The 18,773-nt window shown below is 41.0% G+C and overlaps 1 protein-coding gene across 5 annotated transcripts in view; it reads right to left on the bottom strand.

The window, feature by feature from the left end:
* Window positions 1–18,773, bottom strand: part of gli2a (GLI family zinc finger 2a) — a 301,684-nt gene that overhangs the window by 151,129 nt on the left and 131,782 nt on the right. The window contains exon 1 of one of the 5 annotated variants that reach the window (XM_067987119.1): window positions 5,868–6,067. The exons of the other annotated variants lie outside the window; for them this stretch is intronic. The gene's annotated coding sequence lies outside the window, so the exon portion shown is untranslated. Of the gene's footprint in view, window positions 1–5,867; window positions 6,068–18,773 lie in introns of those variants that run through there. 5 annotated transcript variants of the gene reach the window in all.

Genomic DNA, 18,773 nt, shown 5'->3' with positions numbered 1-18,773 from the left:
TCAGGACACCGACCAATAGAGGTCTGGGATCAGGACACCGACCAATAGAGGTCTGGGATCAGGACACCGACCAATAGAGGTCTGGGATCAGGACACCGACCAATAGAGGTCTGGGATCAGGACACCGACCAATAGAGGTCTGGGATCAGGACACCGACCAATAGAGGTCTGGGATCAGGACACCGACCAATAGAGGTCTGGGATCAGGACACCGACCAATAGAGGTCTGGGATCAGGACACCGTCCAATAGAGGTCTGGGATCAGGACACCGTCCAATAGAGGTCTGGGATCAGGACACCGACCAATAGAGGTCTGGGATCAGGACAGTGCCTATCCTCTGCCCAGGAAGACCAAGTAAAAGAGTGATAGGAAGGAGGAAACATTTAACCGAAAAAAATGGAGGTAATTTTCTTCAGAAAGGTAAAAATAAAATCAGGAGATCTGTAAAACTTATACTTCCTCAGATGCTTCAGCAATTTTCAAATCAAATTGACAAAAGTTAGAAACAAGAGGCACGAGAGTACACATTTCCAACATGCAGCATCGCAATAAAGCAGTCAGTTCAACAGTGGAGCACGACAGAAATAGCAACAGCCTGTTAAATTTCAAAGAGAAGTCAAGTTTACCTTATCGGATAGTGAGAAATGTCAGAATTTCCCTGGCAGATCCCAGTAGGCTCGGAGAGCTATCAGTCTTAAGTTTTTTTTTACAGCGATCTACTGCGGCACATAAAAGATCCACAACAGCCTGCCTAGCAGTGAGCTGGAACGTGAATGGTACAAGCGTGTTCTGCCATCGATCTATATTGTTCTCTGAGTTGTTCTACACTTTCCTTTATTATAAGTTCCCTGTGGGTATTAGAGCCCGAACAGAGATAGATCACTGTGCATGATTTACTAGAGGAGGGGGTTGGGGGTTGGAATTAAACATCGCAGCTGCACCAAATCTAAATGCCAAAAAAAAGTACAGTTCTGAAGAGACTGAGAACTCATCATTTTATCTTCTAAACTTTCAAACACTGTGCTGTGCCCAGGCTGCTAGATCTCTCGAAAACTGGCACAAAGAAAGCTTTTAATCCAAAATCTGTGCTTTTTAAAAAATTGTTTCCCTAAACAATTATTTAACCTCTTGCAACCAAATGCCTTTTCTTAAAAAAAAAACATTCTTGGCAGATAGTAAATCAATTGAAATGTAGCACATTTGCAAAGAAAAAATAAATAAAATGACCTTATAATTTATAAAATTGTCATGAAAATGAGCTCAGTACTCACTGGGATGGTTTTCGCCATTGGTTTATGCTGGGAGGCGGTGGAGGAATTTGAGTGCACAAAGTCCTGCCTGAAGCCTGCACAAAGCCTTGAATGGTCGGACAGCTTTTCAAATGCTACCCAGAACAATGAGGCCATTTCAATATGAAGCTTTTTTTTCCCTCCCTCTCTGAGTGATTAACATTCAGCCCCATGCCCTTAGAAAAAGGCGAGTTATTCTCCAGTTAAATGTTTCGGTGGAGCAGAGGGTCAGGTGGCTAATCATTAAATCAAACTCCTGTCATCCCCTCACAATTACTCCGGCTGAAAGGGAAGGGGTTTATTACTCCAGTTTATGCAGAATAAATAACTTTACAAAACATTCGCCAGAAATTTAACAAAAACAGGCGGTGGTAGGGGGGGGGGTCAACAATGGCATCAATTACAAGGGAAACTTTTTACAAACTCCTCTAGCTGCATTGTGCTTGGTTGTGGCACGTTTTGCAGCTAAAGTTTAGTTTTGCAAACAGTGTTTTTTTCCCCTCTTCTTCTGGCAGTAAAGGCCACAGCTGTAGCGCTCAGCAATGCGCAGACTGTGCTCCTCAGCTCGATCTCAGCCCAGTTCCCAACCCACCTCTCTTTTACTGCTCTTCATTTCATCCGCGGTTTAGATGCACAATACCCAAATTCTCAATGGGAGAACTCAGCCGTGAAGGAAAAAAAAAATCACTTGTTCTCTCGGCCCTGGTCCTCCACCCCCCCCCCCCCCCCAAAAAAAAAACCCCAAGGAATTCTTAAAATGTTCCCTTCAAAACATCTCCAGTATAAATTGTAGTCGGGAGCTCAATTAGAACTATCTGATCAACACGTTTCAAAACTACTTTGCTGCCCCTCCTAAAATAAGACCCCTTCCCCCAATCCACTTCTAACCAGGAAAGTAAGTTTTATTGCTACAGGAGTATTCGCTAATCTCTGCCAAGACGTAGACAAGGCAAAAAGTGAAACAGCCTTTGGTCACAAGGCAAGTCTAGATGAATCTAAATAAACAAAAGGATGCATGTAGCTTCCATTCTGCACACTCTAGTATTCAGTTCAAGTCGGGGGAGTCGAGTTTTCATAAAAGTCCTGCTCTCTATACTTGGGACTAACTACATCATGCACAGCCCTCATTGAGATGTAAGCTAATATTGTTAAGAGACCTAAACTGTGAATGCATGTACAAAGCCCATCAGCAAACTGCAATATTGATCTTTGCACAGTCTGAGAGAATGCCTTAGTGGACTCAATGAGTTTGGACAAATACTTGTATTGCTGTTACTTCTCTCTTAAGAGTTTGTCGAGATGGCACTTCAGTACTTCCCTGGAAGTGCACCTCGAGACCCCTGCAATCCATCAAAGAATGCAAATTGGAGGCCAGACAAAAACAGGCAGACAGCATCGTGTTAAATAACGGTGCGGCCGCAGAGAAGAGTGCTTCCTCGAGAATGATTGCTATGCACACAGTTAGAATAAATCCCCGCTCCCCATTCATGTCGATGACAAACCAAAGTGAAAACTAAGAGTAGAACAAATATAAAGCCTAACTAGCTGACAAAAACACCTCAGAAGTTAAAAGGTTTACAAAACAAAAAAAAATAGGATTCTTCCCAAGGGCAAATATATATTTAAAAGTCAATTATTAAAACATATTTATTCCATTTTCTGCGTGAGTGAGGGGATTATAGTTGAATTATTTTATGCTGCATTTTGAAATACTTTTACTGTGTAATAGACTGGCTTTGCATCAGTGATGGAGGAGAATTGAAATGAAAACAGTCCATTTTCACTGACATTCCCAGCCCATCAAACATCTTCCTCCTTCTCTTTCTCGCTCCAAAAAAGAGTTAAGAGATACCTCGTATTTAAGTACTTTAGTTAAATGACTTAAAGTCAATCCTATCTCTAGTAACTCAATTTACTGATCAGGAAGGTTCCACATTCATGATCTCTCAGACCTAAACTGTTGTAAAAGTCATGTTTTGTTCATTTATGAAAATTATAAAACACTAATAAACATTTGTATAAAATAATAGAAAATATAAAAGGGATCACCGACACAATAATAAAGTACATACACCCCCTTACCTACACAGTAAACCTGTTCCTGAAATTTGATGGTGAGTGGCTTTTTTGTGTATCTAATTGGGATACCTCACCGCTGCTAGTTTGTATTTTCACATGCCACTCTATAAATCAATTTCAAATGGTTTTAAGAGCATGCAGACAAAGCCATTTCTCATTTGTTTCATTAACCCTTCAGGTGCCCGAATCTCAGCATGGTTTAATCTCTAGGTGAACCTGGACCAATTTCACCAGGCATTTTATACCAATACGATAAAGACCAGAAAAGCTGGACATATCCTGACGGCAACTGGAGAGGGAATAAACGTTTCGTGGTGTAGCCCCTTCGATAGAGCTCAACAGTTCGGACAGTGGGTCTACACCCCAAATGTTAACCTTTCTGTTGTGTATGTCCAGCATTTTCTGTTTTTTCCAGCATTTGACATTTTTATTTTCTATGTGTACAGGGACAGTGTCTTTTCATTACAACACATACCAACACAAAGATTCCTGAATTGTTGCTTACAGTCCCAGTTAGTTATCTAAATATTGTTTTCATAATTAATCATTCCAGCTTCAGGATTTTCCATGTTCAGACTGCAGAAATGGTTTGAGTGCAAGTAACTGAATTAGGTAAAATAAGAGAGAGCAAGAGAGAGAGAAAGACATTGCATTTATATAGCACCTTTCATGGCCTCAGGTCATCCCAAAATGTTTTACTGCCAAAGAATTACTTTTTTCAAGTGTAGTCACTGTTGTAATGTAGGAAACGTGGCAGCCAATTTGCGCACAGCAAGGTCCCACAAACAACAATGAAATAATGACCAGATAATCTGCATTTGGGTGTTGGTTTGGGGATAAGACAAAGTAAATTAAAATTAAGGACTGAATAAATTAAAAAAGGGGACGGAGTAGATTGCAAAATTTAAAGCTTTTTATATGTTTAATTTTTCTAGATGGACAAATAAACTGGATTGAATGTTCCCCTCCACTCATCAAAATTACCGAGAGAGAGAAAACTGAGATTACTGGCAACAACAATACTGCCCAACAACAACAGCAGTAAACTCACAAACCCAGTGGTTCCTAACATAACATTTCCCAAATAGCCAACTTGTAGGCTGCGACACAATCAGGGCAGTTTGGTTTACACCAGATAATCCATGAGCGGTTACAACACAATGGAAAAAAGTCATGCCTTTTGCAACAGTGGCAAAAAAAACTCCAGACATGGAAAAAAAAGTTGCCAGCATTTTATGAACACAACTCCCAGAAGATTCATCACTGCCAGTTTTTAAATTTTATTACGACATGGGGAAGGCGGAGCCTGCAATCCAGTGAGTTGGGAAAGTTAGGTGTGTGTGCTGATGTTATTACATCAACGGTTATGTGTGCGCTTTAAAAGCTGAAGATCAAAATTAATAGTGTTAGCAGATTCCTTTTCCGCACCCTCTTTGGGGGGGGGGGGCAGGGGGGAGAGGAGAAGAGAGAGACATTTTACATTTGTTCAAACTGCAGTCGTTTTGTCTCAGTGCATTGTGAATTATTTCCAAATGGTTTCACACCAGGGTCTGGGTTTAGCCTGCTCGTGGAATTGACCCTGGCTGGCTGGTCCCCCTTCCCCTCCCCTGCAAAAAAAATCTCCCAAACACAATACTGTCTCTTTAAAGACAAGCTTTCAGGTACCACCTCTTGCAAGCTTACTTTGTTCAGATGGTAAATGAATCAGAGGAGAGGCAGTACATTTTAGGTGCCTTGACAAGTGTGGATCAAAGTGATTGTACTTTGTTCTAAATCGTACAGTATCAGTGTTTCTAACTTTAGAGCATTTTCCCTGAAGGAACAGGAATACATTGATTTACTATGAGTTGCAGCTCTTACTGCAGTACAGGTGAAACCAGTTTTCCCTGTGGTTTAATTGAAATACTAGTGAAGATGTGTGTGTGTTTGAGTGTGAGAGTGAGAGAGAGAGACAGACATAGAACCAAATGAGAGGAGAGAATGCAGTGGAGGAAGAGAAAGAGGAAAAAAGAACAGAGAAGAATGGCAAGGAAGTAAAGAGGCAGGGTGAAGGAAAGGAAGACAGTGGAGGAGAGGGAGAGATAAAAGATAGAAAAAGAAAGAAAATAGAAAGAGAGAGAGAGTAAAAGAAAATGATAACAATACCCATTGGAAAAGTGTGCAATTTTTAATTTGCTTTCCAGATGAATCGTAGGTGGAGGAGTGGCAGTTCAAATGTTGAAAAAGAATCCAAGTTAAGACAGTTGGGCAGCACCATGAGGATTGAATGGAAACAGGAAAGGGGTCCTAACAAGATCAATCTGGCCACTGCTGGTCTTTAAATTATAGGAGCGTTCTTCAGCTGTAATGAGGTCTTGGTGAAGAAAAAAAGAAGCTTCAGTGAGGAATGTAGGAAGTCGAAGAACCTCACTTGCCCAAAAAGCACTGAACTGCAACTCAGCAACTTGCAAAATAACTTACACCATGAGCATGATAAAGTGTGTCTGACAACTCCAAACCTGATTGCACCCCTCCACTCTTTCTTCTGTAGCAACGGATGCTCTATATGCTACTGAGGCACAGGAACCGATATTCATAGAAATAATGGAGCACTTTAGCCATCAAGTCAGTAGTCCAGTTTGTCGCATCCTTTCCTATTTATAACCAAATAATTATAAGCAAAACTCTTAAATATCTTGTGGTATTTAAAAATAACAGGCACACATGCTGCACAGATGTTGCAAAGAATTGCTGCATTTCCCTGCCCAGGTTTCCTTCTCATTCCTTCCACTCTCTCCGCGTAGTGTGGCTTTCCTAGTATGACACACCAGTGGGCACTGAGCCTAGAAATCATTTCTACCATCAACCAACTCAAACAGCGGCAGCTACTGACAAAATCCAATTCTATAATGATATGTTGCTCTTTAACATTAGCAGTCTAGAATTTCATTTGGAATGCTTAACTCTCCTCAGTAGATGATTTAAGGCACAGTTATTCTGTAGCTACTTATCTCAGGTCAGCAGCTATAGCATCCATTTGCAGCCAGATGAGAGGGAGAGGGTACCTGATACACAGTCTGACTGTGATTCTCGTTGTCAGATCCAGGAGAGGGCTCTGCTTACATTTAAATTCTTTCAAAGCGTGGGCAGGAGCATCTGCGTGCTCAGTACATTTAAATCAGCTCTGGGTATGCTGTTCCGACAGATCCCTGAACGCTTTGTAAACCCGGTTTGCCAGTGCACTGGTGATCCACGCCATATGGTATCAGACCTCTTAGGGTGGCCCACATACCGCTCCAGTCAGGGTAGAGAGGGTGCAGGGAGTTATGTGGAGAGGCTAGAGAAGCTGGAATTGTTCTCCTTAGAGCAGAGAAGGTTAGGGGGAGATTTAATAGAGGTTTTCAAAATTATGTGAGGTTTTGATAGAGTAAATAAGGAGAAACTGTTTCCACTGACAGGAAAGTTGGTAACCAGAGGACACAGATTTAAGGTAATGGGCAAAAGATCCAGACGGGAGATGAGGAGAATTTTTTTTACACAGCGAGTTGTTATGGTCTGGAATGCACTGCCTAAAAGGGTGGTGGAAGCAGATTCAATAGTAACTTGCTAAAGGGAACTGGATATATACTTTAAAGGAGAAATTTTCAGGGCAATGGGGAAAGAGCAGGGGAGTGGGACTAATTGGATAGCTTTTTCAAAGAGCTGGTACAGGCACGAGGGGCTGAATGGCCTCCTTCTGTGCTGCATGATTCGAAGACACAATTCCAGAGTTATACTGTAATTCTAGTCATACTGCAAAGCATAGGCCACTTTGCAGTGATGCTAAAATTGCAGTATTAATGCTCCCCAGATTTTGGCAAAGTCCCATTAATAAAAATATTGGCCCTGAATTTCCTTGGAATTTCAGCCGCTGTGCCACCGTAACTTTGCCTGAAGTGGGGAAATTCTGTTAACACGCATAAACGGGGTTTCCACCGCACTTCTGGTGAAAATACGGCAGTGTAGTGGCAGAAATTCCGAGGTAATTCAGGGCCATTATCTGTGTAACTTTCCGCTACTTACAGAAATGTATAAATAGAAAAAATGGGGGTGGGGGGAAAACTACAATGGAGAGGCCTTTCTAGACTGAGAATATAATTATTCCATTTTAGCAGAGAATAACCCAATATCTTTCTAGAGTAAACTTATGACTGAGCCCTCAAATCAATGTTAATCTTCCAAAGCGTTTTGTTTCTTTAAGTGGGGTTTGATCTTTAAGAGTTATGTTAATATTAACTACAAAAAGGAAAGTTCATGCATACAGATGGATTTTCTGTCTCTAGTGGCTTCATGGATACCACACTGTAGAGCATTTATGGCACAGTTTAAAGATAGCTGCTGGCACTACAAAGGTAGATTAATCACTACAGCTGGAATCATCCTCATTCTTCAAGTCCTCTACATACCATGGGTATTCCCTAAATAACTACATCCCACAGGTAAAGTTGTCCTTCAGGTGGCTGTTTCTTCAATAATGGATGCCATCATCCCATTATGTCACTTTTTCTTCCCTATACTCTTGCACATCATTTCCTCTCACATTACAATCATCCCTCGGTTCTTTTATGATCCCTGACCTATGCGCGTCTGAGAGGTCAGGCAGCCAGGACTCCACCAACGCAATTCTAGGGTGGACAATAATTCTTTGCCTGTGAAGAACTTTGAGTTGTCCAGAATATGTGAGAAACGCTATGTTAATGCAAGTTCTTTTGGCCAAGGCCCGTTAGGTGATTTATGATGCAGCTTTTAGTAGTGACTGTTGGGCAGAGGTAAACATTTCTTTTGCTAACGTATACTTTTCAGCCACTCATCCTGGTGGTAATAACATATCCAAGACCTTTACGTATTTTGGGAGCTGTTTGAATCATTCTGCTTCCATGTGACATTGTTTTCATCAGGTCCCTGTGGTTGCATGTTCTGACATGACAGATTGATGGGAATCAGTAGAACGAGTCAGTGAATGGGGAAGGTGCCAGCTGTACGGATTGCCGTCAGTTAGCGTGTCTTTCGTTAGTTAATTCTATTTACGGGGACACATCTGCCTTGTTAAGGTGCAATGTGTAGAAAATGCATGTGTAAACATAAGATGTAAGAACGATTGAGGTCACCCACAACAAAGTGAAGCAAACTAAAGGCTTTTTACCAATAACAAAGCTGCCTGCTGACTTGTCTCCTATGGCAAAGACTATTAGGGTAATATAAGTTCACTTATGCCATCAGAGTCCACACATGCTATAACTGCGCTGGGTCTGGTATTAATTTGTGCATCAAACAGATGAGCTCTTGAGGCTGAAGAGATTACACTAAAAAAAAGGAAATGAATTTTTGTACCAGTGGTTTCCTTCGGTACCAAAGGATGAATCTTGAAATATGTTTCCCCACCACAAAAAACAAACAGTCCCAATGTGTTAAAATATCCAAGAACTGGTCATTTATCTCATTGCTATCTGTGGGATCTTGCTGTGTTCAAATTGGCTACCGCATTTGCCTACAGAACAGCGATTACGGTTCAAAATAATACATTTGCTATGAAGCGCTTTGGAATATGCTGAAGATCTGAAAAGTGCTATATGAATGCAAGTTCATTTTTTAAATTTACTACAGAACTACTTAAGACCAGTTTTGTTCTGGGGAACAGTAAATGTAAGGATTATTTCTTCTCCCCTTCAATCTTAGGGTCCCTGAGACACAAAATTTGGTAGCAAATCTTAAAATAGAATTTCACTATATCACTTTCACTGAGTCCTTGAATTTTTTTTTACTTTCTTAATTATTTTCTTCTCCTCTTCTGGAGCCTATGGGTTATGCTGGAGTATAGCCCCACATGCAGCTCTCCCAAAGGCAAAAGATTTTTATGTGTAAACATAGACAGTATTGCAATCTACTCAATGCTGTTTGTGGGACCTTGCTGTGCGCAACTTGGCTGCTGTGTTTCCCACATTACAACAGTGGTTACACTTCATTGGCTGTAAAGTGCTTTGAGACGTCCAGAGGTAGCGAAAGGCGCTATATAAATGCAAGTGCCTTCCTCCCTCCCTTCCGAAACATCACAGTGAGTCTGAATCTACCCTTACACCACAAACTTTCTAGCAGAGATACTGCAGCAGAATCCTGGTTGATTTCTCCCCTCTTTAGCTCAGGGGCACTAAGGCTAATGGTACCTTCCTCACTACTGTCTGAGATTAGGTAACTAAATACAAACTAGCGACTGAACCCTTGGGAGCTTCCTGCCCTGTCTGGCTCAGTACCACCCTTGTACATTTATCCATTGAGCCACGAGGGGAGCTGCCCCACCTCAACAGAATACTGACAGCTAACGGATCAGTTATTAAAACCCTATATTTAAACCTTCAAAATGCTGAATGCACATCATAAAAAGTTATTATTAAATGAGACTGTCTGCCTCATCTCCCTGAATGATGTCAGGGGTTCAAGAGATAATGAGAAAACCACAAGGGATATTCAACCGATGACATCACCGGTAAAACATTGCACCGAGGTTAGGGAAGGTGATAAAACTGAAGGTTTAGATTGAAAACTCTAAACATTTGAACTTTATAATCTAATAAGGGAGCTTGTGTTTGTCCAAGTTAGTTATTCAGATTGATGCTGACTCCATATCCTCCCCTTACAATAAAGTATGCAGGCCCTGAAATTAACCAATCGGTTAACACCTCTGCTAAATTCAACAATTTCAGAAAATCACGTTAAAGTAATGTCTCACAGCACTATTTCAAGGCCATGACATTTAATGGACTTCAACTATTTGGAGGTTAACTTTCTAGGATTAGGAAGTGCTACTTATTACAGTGAAGTTTTGGCAATTTTATATTTGACCATTCTGCCACAGTGAAAAATGATTAAAGATATATAAATAAAAAAGAACGAACTTGCATTTATATAGAGTCATATCTTCAGGATGACCCAAAGCACTTCACAGGCAATTAAATACTTTTAAAGTGTAATCACTGTTGCAATGTAGGGAAACACAGCAGCCAATTTGCACACAGCAAGATCCCACGAACAACAATGAGACAAATGACCAGATAATCTGTTTTTTATGGTGTTGGTTAAGGGATAATTGTTGTCCAGGCCACCTAGAGAACTCCCTTGCTCTTCTTTGAATAGTGCCATGGGATCTTTTATATCCTCCTGAGGGGGCCATGGATTAACGTTTCATCAAAAAAATCGTAGTCCCTGACAGCATAAGTCTTTGAAGTGGGGCTTGAACCCTCTGACTCAGTCGTGAGAGTGCTACCACTGAGCCAAGGATGACACTAAAGCCCAACAGTAATATCACCACTTCTGGCGATTACAAGACAAAGGTCAGGGTTCTTAGTGAGAGCACTGTCTGTTACTGGTGCGTTGGTTATGGTCCATTCAAAGATTAAAAACAGGTTCTGCAATGCCCCGACTATACTGTCTTCAATGGTGCAGTATCATAGTCATGTTTGGTAGGATTGCAAGTGCGCAGCCATTGTTAAATCTCCCACTTGGATCGGGACAGACAGGTCCCCGTGCAAGTGTACTCAAGCACACATGGAGCTCTGCTCACTGATTAGAACTTTTGCTGCATTCAAAGTTAATGACGAAAAGGGCTAAAAGGGGAAGACCATAAGACCATAAGAGATATAAGCAGGAGTAGGCCATTCGGCCCCTCGAGCCTGCTCCGCCATTCAATGAGATCATGGCTGATCTGATTTTTACCTCAACTCCACTTTTCCGTCTTTTCCCCATATCCTTTGACTCCCTTGCTGATCAAAAATTTGTCTAACTCAGCCTTGAATGTATTCAATGACTCAGCCTCCACAGATTTTTGGGGTAAAGAATTCCAAAGATTCACAACCCTCTGGAAGAAGAAATTCATCCTCATTTCCGTCTGAAACAGGTGACCCCTTATTCTGAGACTATGCCCTCTTGTTTTAGATTCCCCCATGAGGGGTAAGATCCTCTCAGCATCTACCCTATCGAGTCCCCTCAGAATCTTGTGTTTCAATAAGATCTCCTCTCATTCTTCTAAACTCCAATGAGTATAGGCCCAACCTGTTCAATCTTTCCTCAAAAAACCCTTCCATACCCAGAATCAACCTACTGAACCTTCTCTGAACTGCCTCCAATGCAAGTATGTCCTTCCTTAAATAAGGGCACCAGAACTGTACGCAGTACTCCAGGTGTGCTCTCACCAGCACCCTGTACAGTTATAGCATGACTTCCCTGCTTTTATACTCCATACCCCTAGAAATAAAGGCCGATATTCTGTTTGCCTTCCGGATTACCTGCTGCACCTGTACGTTGACTTTGTGTTTCATGTACGAGGACACCCAGATCCCTCTGTACCGCAGCATTTTGTAGTATTTCTCCATTCAAATAATGTTTTGCTTTTTTATTTTTCCTCCCAAAGTGGATGACTTCACATTTTCGCACGTTATATTCCATCTGACAAATTTTTGCCCATTTGCTTAACCTGTCAATATCCCTTTGCAGACACTTTGTGTCCTCATCGCAACTTGCTTTTCCATCTATCTTTGTATCATCAGCAAATTTGGCCACAATACACTCTGTTCCTTCATCCAAGTCATTGATATATATTGTAAATAGTTGAGGCCCCAGCACTGATCCCTGCGGCACCCCACTAGTTACAGATTGCCATTTTGATAATGACCTTTTTATCCCGACTCTTTGTTTTTTGTTAGTTAGCCAATCCTCTATCCATGCCAGTATATTACCCTCAACACCATGAGCTCTTATCTTGTGCAGTAATCTTTTATGTAGCACCTTATCGAATGCCTTTTGGAAATCCAAATATACTGCATCCATTGGTTCCCCTTTATCCACTCTGCCCGTTACTTCCTCAAAGAACTCTAATAAATTTGTCAGACATGATTTCCCCTTCATAAAACCATGTTGACTCTCCTTGATTCTATTATGAGTCTCCAAATGTCCTGCTACTACTTCCTTAATAATGGATTCTAGCATTTTCCCAATGACAGATGTTAGGCTAACTGGTCTATAGTTACCTGCTTTCTGTCTCACTCCCTTCTTGAATAGTGGTGTTACGTTTGTGGTTTTCCAAACCGCTGGGACCTTTCCAGAATCGAGTGAATTCTGGAAGATTACAACCAATGCATCCACTATCTCTGTAGCCACTTCCTTTAAGACCTTCGGATGCAAGCCATCAGGTCCAGGGGACTTGTCAGCCTTTAGACCCATTAGTTTACCTAGTACTTTTTCTCTAGTGATAGTGATTGTTTTTAGTTCCTCCCTCCCCTTTGCCCCTTGATTTTCTACTATTATTGTATATTATTAGTGTCTTCTACTGTGAAGACAGATACAAAATATCTGTTCAATTCCTCTGCCATTTCCTTGTTTTCCATTATTATTTCCCCAGTCTCATCCTCTAAAGGACCAATGTTTACTTTAGCTGGCCTCTTCTTTTTTATATACTTGTAGAAGCGTTTATTGTCAGTTTTTATGTTTCTTGCTAGTTTACTCTCATAATTTATTTTTTCCCTCTTTATTATTCTTTTAGTCATCCTTTGCTGTTTTTTAAAGTTTTCCCAATCTTCGGGCTTACCAGTAATCTTTGCTGTGTTCTATGCTTTTTCTTTTAACCTGATACCATCCTTTACTTCCTTAGTTAGCCATGGTTGGTTCACCCTTTTTGTGGAGTCCTTCTTTGTTGCGAGTCATAAAATATCTTTTTAAATGTTTGCCACTGGTTATCCACCATCATACCATCTAATCTGTTTACCCAGTCCACTTTAGCCAATTCCGCCCTCATTCCTTTATAATTGCCCTTATTTAAGTTTAATACAGTAGTTTCAGACCCAAGATCCTCGCTCTCAAACTGGATGTGAAATTCTATCATGTTATGATCACTGCTTCCCAAGGGATCCTTTACTTTGAGATCATTAATTAATCCTGTTTCGTTATCCATTACCAGATCCAAAATGGCCTGTTCCCTGGTTGGTTCCCCGACCTATTGGTCCAAGAAACAGTCCCTAATTAACTCTATGAACTCTTCCTCAGGGCTATTTTTGCCAATTTGATTAGTCCAATCTATGTGAAAGTTAAAAGTTAAGTTTCATCGGTCTTTCTGAATGAAGAGGTGACGCAGAGGCTGTCAGAAGGTCTTTTTAAACTTTATTAAAATATATAAAATTTTAAATGATAACAAATCTCCAAATCCACCATTCTATGTTTCCTAAATTACAACAGCGACTACACTTCAAAAAGTACTTAATTGGCTATAAGAAAGAATTTGGATTTCTATAGCGCCTTTCATGACCTCAGGACATCCCAAAGCGCTTTACAACCAATGAAGTACTTTTGAAGTGTAGTCACTGTTGTAATGTAAGAATCATCACAGCCAATTTGCACACAGTCCTACAAACAGCAATGAGGTAATGACCAGATCATCTATTTTAGTGATGTTGGTTGAGGGATAAATATTGGTCAAGACACTGAGAAGAACTTCTCTGCTTTTCTTCGAATAGTGCCAAGGGATCTTTTACGTCCACCTGAGAGTGCAGATGGGGCCTCGGTTTAATATCTCATCCGAAAGACGTTATAAAGCGCTTTGGGACATCCTGAGGTCATGAAAGGTGCTATATAAATGCAAGTTCTTTCTTTCTTACTGCTCCAAAGAGATGTCTCAATGTTGCTAAGAAGCCGTATTGGCAACATTCTAGCACAGGAGCTGATATTGGGAACTGTGGCAAAGGCCACTCCTCCATTCCTGCACAAGATCTGCATAATGACTGCCCATCACATGGGGTGGGCCTTGAACGGGGTGGCATGGGCCCAGATTTTCTTTGTGGGCCCAGGAGGAGCACTCCTGTTGTTCCTGGCCCCGCCTGAGAAAAAATGATTCGATATTCCCGAAGCTGTTTTATGAACGGCCTCCAGCAGTCCCCTTTCTTTGTATGGACATGAACTATGATTTCTAAACTGTTGACCATGGTACTTCACACAGATATCTCAACTAAAAAAAACTGAGAGAGAGAGAGGACTAAAAATAATTAAGTATCACATTTGAATTCTAATGGAACACATTAGACACAACTGAAAGATTAAAAGCACTCAAACAAAGCAATTTTCAATGTTAATGGTTATAAAGTGGAATGGAGTTGATGCTTGCTGCAACATTCTTGTTTCTATTTCCGAGAGTGCTCTGAAGTGAAATACTAGGAACCTGATGTGTAGATCCCAGGGCGGCCCAGCCAGGGGGGAGTCCATTCTGGTCCACGCACATCCCTACCTGCCACAACGCGGCACACTCAGGGCTATTTCAAGTCCTGTTGAGCAATACAGCATTCTTGAGTGTGTAGATTGGATCACACTCAACATACGTATAAAAATTCCTATCCTGCGCTAGTTTGTTTGGCATCCTTATTTTACAATATAGGAGCCTAGGTACCATAGGCCCTTACCATGCCCTCAACTATAGAAATATTTTAGAGAGAAAAAGCACTCACTGACTGAAGCAATGCTTCTACAAGAGCAATGTCTCCACAGAAACATTTGCCAACCTCCAGCGTATTTTACATTGATATTATCTGTCTTTTTTAAAGCAAACATAAAATACATTTTTTGACCTGTGTGATATAATCCCCTTCCCCCCCCGCCCCCGCCCCCGCTTTAGAAATTGCTCTCATTTCCAATAGATTTCGGATTAGGATTTGTGTTCTGAAGTCTGACACGGGATCCAAAATGGATGCTCATTCCGTGCCGAGGCCGCTAATGTTAAAATATTACATACAGCTCTGAGTGGCCTATCATTCAACATCAGCCCAGCTTTTCTTCCCATCGCCTGTTAGCATTACTGTATATTTTTAATCAATCTCGGCACTAAGTGAACGCTGCTTACAACAGAATATCATCAGAAAGTTTTCCAGTGGAAAAAAAAATAACACCTAATTTGTTCTCTTCGTAACTATGTAAAATGTGACAAATTGTTACATGCTCTATGCATTTCCTTGCTGCCAGCAGCTGCTACTCATGGGACAAAGTACTGTAACAACAAACTAAACCCAAATCTTTCATAAAAACATATGTCACGATGATGGACAACTGGAGAGGGGGATATTAAATAGATTTAATGCCGCGAAGCTCTCATGTGAACAAAAGGGGGTCTTGTAAGCAAGTGACATTCAGTGGCTCTCCTCACAGCTGTATAATGACTGCTCTGGGCCTTTGTAACAAAGTTTTTTTTCATCTCGAGAGAATTAGTACACATGCCCTCTAGGTACAGCATCGGCCTCTTTTACATTAACCAAAAGTTACGTTCTCTGCACTGGTATAATTTGCAAGCACAGCTGGGACCACAACAGAAAAGCTGTGTTCGCTTTGACGAGGAGGTGGGTACCCGCACTCTCTCCACATCCCCCCTCCCCAGTTCCAAAATCTGACAGGATGCGACTTTTTACGGTGAAGGGAAAAGGTGTATTTTTGGAAGTTAAGACCATCAACCAGTGTTCGGCATATTAAAACAACAACAAAATTCTTTAACACACCAAGTAGGTGTTGGCTGAATTAAGTTTTCAAAGCGTTTGGCATGACTTTTACAATTTTCATTTCAAACACTTCAAGTGGTGGAAGCACATGATTAGTTTCCCAATCAGTCTTCCAATTTGTGCAGCAAAAAAAAAACACTAATCAGAGAGATTAATACTCAATTATATGCAAGCTATTAACCAAATAATTAGGGACACTCTCGTTTTCGATATTGTGAGCCTTTTTTGCAAAATAAATGTGATTTTATATGATTGGTTCCACAGATTATTTGCTCTCAATATTGCATCAAACGAAGGCTTATGAATTACTAACCAGTTTCTGTTTTCAATAAAACATGATGGCATATTTTAAGCTAAAACCCCAAAGCTAACAGAGTCTATAGGAGGTAAGTCAACTTCTGGTTCAAATTAGACTGTGGTCTGATGGTAATAAAAAGATAGCTGGATGGGAAATATTTGAAGTCGACTCAAATATCTGTGTTCCTCATCAAAAACATGACATCATTTTATTCCTTTCCTTTAATTCCACTGACAATTTTTATTGTTCTGCAGTATGGTGGGATAATATTTCATTAGACCCTGTGCAATGTAATGTTGAGTGTTTAACTGACTGCTAACAATCTGTACATACTTATCAAGAGTATGCACTGAAAAGAGAGTGGACATAAAGTATGCTGTACTACAGACTGATTTATTCAGAAAAACATACAAGCTACTTTACACTTACAATCGTGGAGCAGCTTAATGCAATTTAAGACTGTTTTGTGCACTTGGGGCTGAGACCTATTTGTGTTTCTTTTCCTCCCCAGTTATCCCCATCCTTCCCTGGCAGTGCTAAGTTATGTCAGAATATAGTTTCACAGGTTCCAGCTACTCTCCAGTACTATGCACTAGTGGCCATTCACCATGCGTGAACTTAGACAATGATTTCAACAGGCTGCTTAACCATAGGGTGCATTGTAGCCGAGCCTGCTCTTGTCCTCACCCATACTCACCTTCCAACATGGGTCACTGAATAGTGATCAGGAGCCATTTTTCTTCTCCTTAGTCCTGGAGAACCGAGACCAATTGGAGCATTTCTACGACTGATAACTTAGCCTGTTGTCTCTTATCACTTTCTTAACCTTGATAAAGGCAAATGGTATGTTGGCCTGCAAATGGTATGTTGGCCTTTATTACAAGAGGATTTGAGTACAGGAGTAAAGATGTCTTACTGCAATTATATAGGGCCTTGGTGAGACCGCACCTGGAGTATTGTGTACAATTTTGGTCTCCTTACCTAAGAAAGGATATACTTGCCATAGAGGGAGTGCAACGAAGGTTCACCAGACTGATTCCTAGGATGGCGGGATTGTCCTACGAGGAGAGATTAAGTAGACTAGGCCTGTATTCTCTAGCGTTTAGGAGAATGAGAGGTGATCACATTGAAACATACAAAATTCTTACAGGGCTCGACAGGGTAGATGCAGGGAGGATGTTTCCCCTGGCTGGGGAGTCTAGAACCAGGGGTCGCAGACTCAGAATAAAGGGTAGGCCATTTAGAGCTGAGATAAGGAGAAATTTCTTCACTCAGAGGGTGGTGAATCTTTGGAATTCTGTAACCCAGAGGGCTATGGATGCTCATTCATTGAATACATTCAAAACAGAGAGCGATAGATTTCTAGATATTAAAGGCATCAAGGGATATGGGGACAGTGCAGGAAAATGGCGATGAGGTAGAAGATCAGCCATGATCTTGTTGAATGGCGGAGCAGGCTCAAGGGGCCGGATGGCCTACTCCTGCTCCTAGTTCTTATAACTCTCTGGAACTTTTCAACATTAAAACCAAAATTCATCAACTCTAACTTCCCCTCTGCTGAAATCACTATCGATGGTGACTTCAATGCTCATCATCTGCTCTCCTTTTCCACTTTTACTGATCAGACCAGCACTAATGCTGAATTCTTTGCTTTCCCGAATGACCTTGAACAACTCACCAATCACCTCAGCCATACTCCTGATTGACATGGCAATCTGATTAATTTATGATGCCTTTTCCTCACTTCCAACCCTGAATTACACAATAGCAATGTCTGCACCCCTGGGCTCTTCCGGCCATTTCCTCATTTTGACCTATCCTTAAATAGCTTGGAACCATAACCACTGACTTGGGTGAACTTCAGAGAAGTAAATCTGAGGTCCACTGCATTTGCTTCACTCCACCTTGCCCACTCACCTAAACCTCTGCCTGCTACTCTCTGCTCACCTAATTCCTGAAGTTCTGCTCACCTGTCTCTCCCATCTCCTCACCCATCCAAGGTTTGAAAATTCATCTCCCTAACTGACCAGAGAAAGACTTTTTCCCATCTTTGGTTATGCTAAAATAACACTAGCATGCTTATTCTTTCATCTCTAATCACTTTTCCCACTATTTTTTGTTGCATTTTGTTCCTTTGCAACTCATATGTATTTTATCTCTGTTTAAATCAGATTTGCCTGGTTGAAGTTTAAGCAACAGTTCATAAGGAGCAAAAAGATAATTTAGATGAGTGCAACAAAAAGTCTTATTCAAGTCGTGGGAGCCTGTTTATGTGGTAACATGCTGCAACATGCAAAAGCAAACCATGGGTTTGCAGCCAGAGTTCCCATCACAACTTCTGATCTCGCCTACTTTGTTACAGGAAGTGGTCAAGCTTCCTTCTTGCCTGCCCTCTCAATTGGGAAATGTTACATGGTTCTGTGGGGGTAGGGAGTACCTAGAGGGTAAAGACATTTTTAAATGAGTGAGGAAGTTCAATGTAACAAGTAACTGGTAATGGTGAATCTAATACTGCAAACATAATTGGTTTGACTGCCTTTCTGGTTCACTTTGAGTGATTCTTGAGTGAGAGA

The sequence above is a fragment of the Heptranchias perlo genome, chromosome 7 (assembly GCF_035084215.1).
Source record: "Heptranchias perlo isolate sHepPer1 chromosome 7, sHepPer1.hap1, whole genome shotgun sequence".
Classification (NCBI taxonomy): domain Eukaryota; kingdom Metazoa; phylum Chordata; class Chondrichthyes; order Hexanchiformes; family Hexanchidae; genus Heptranchias; species Heptranchias perlo.
The sequence above is the reverse complement of the archived record's forward strand: the minus strand, read 5'-3'. Positions and strand labels throughout refer to the sequence as shown.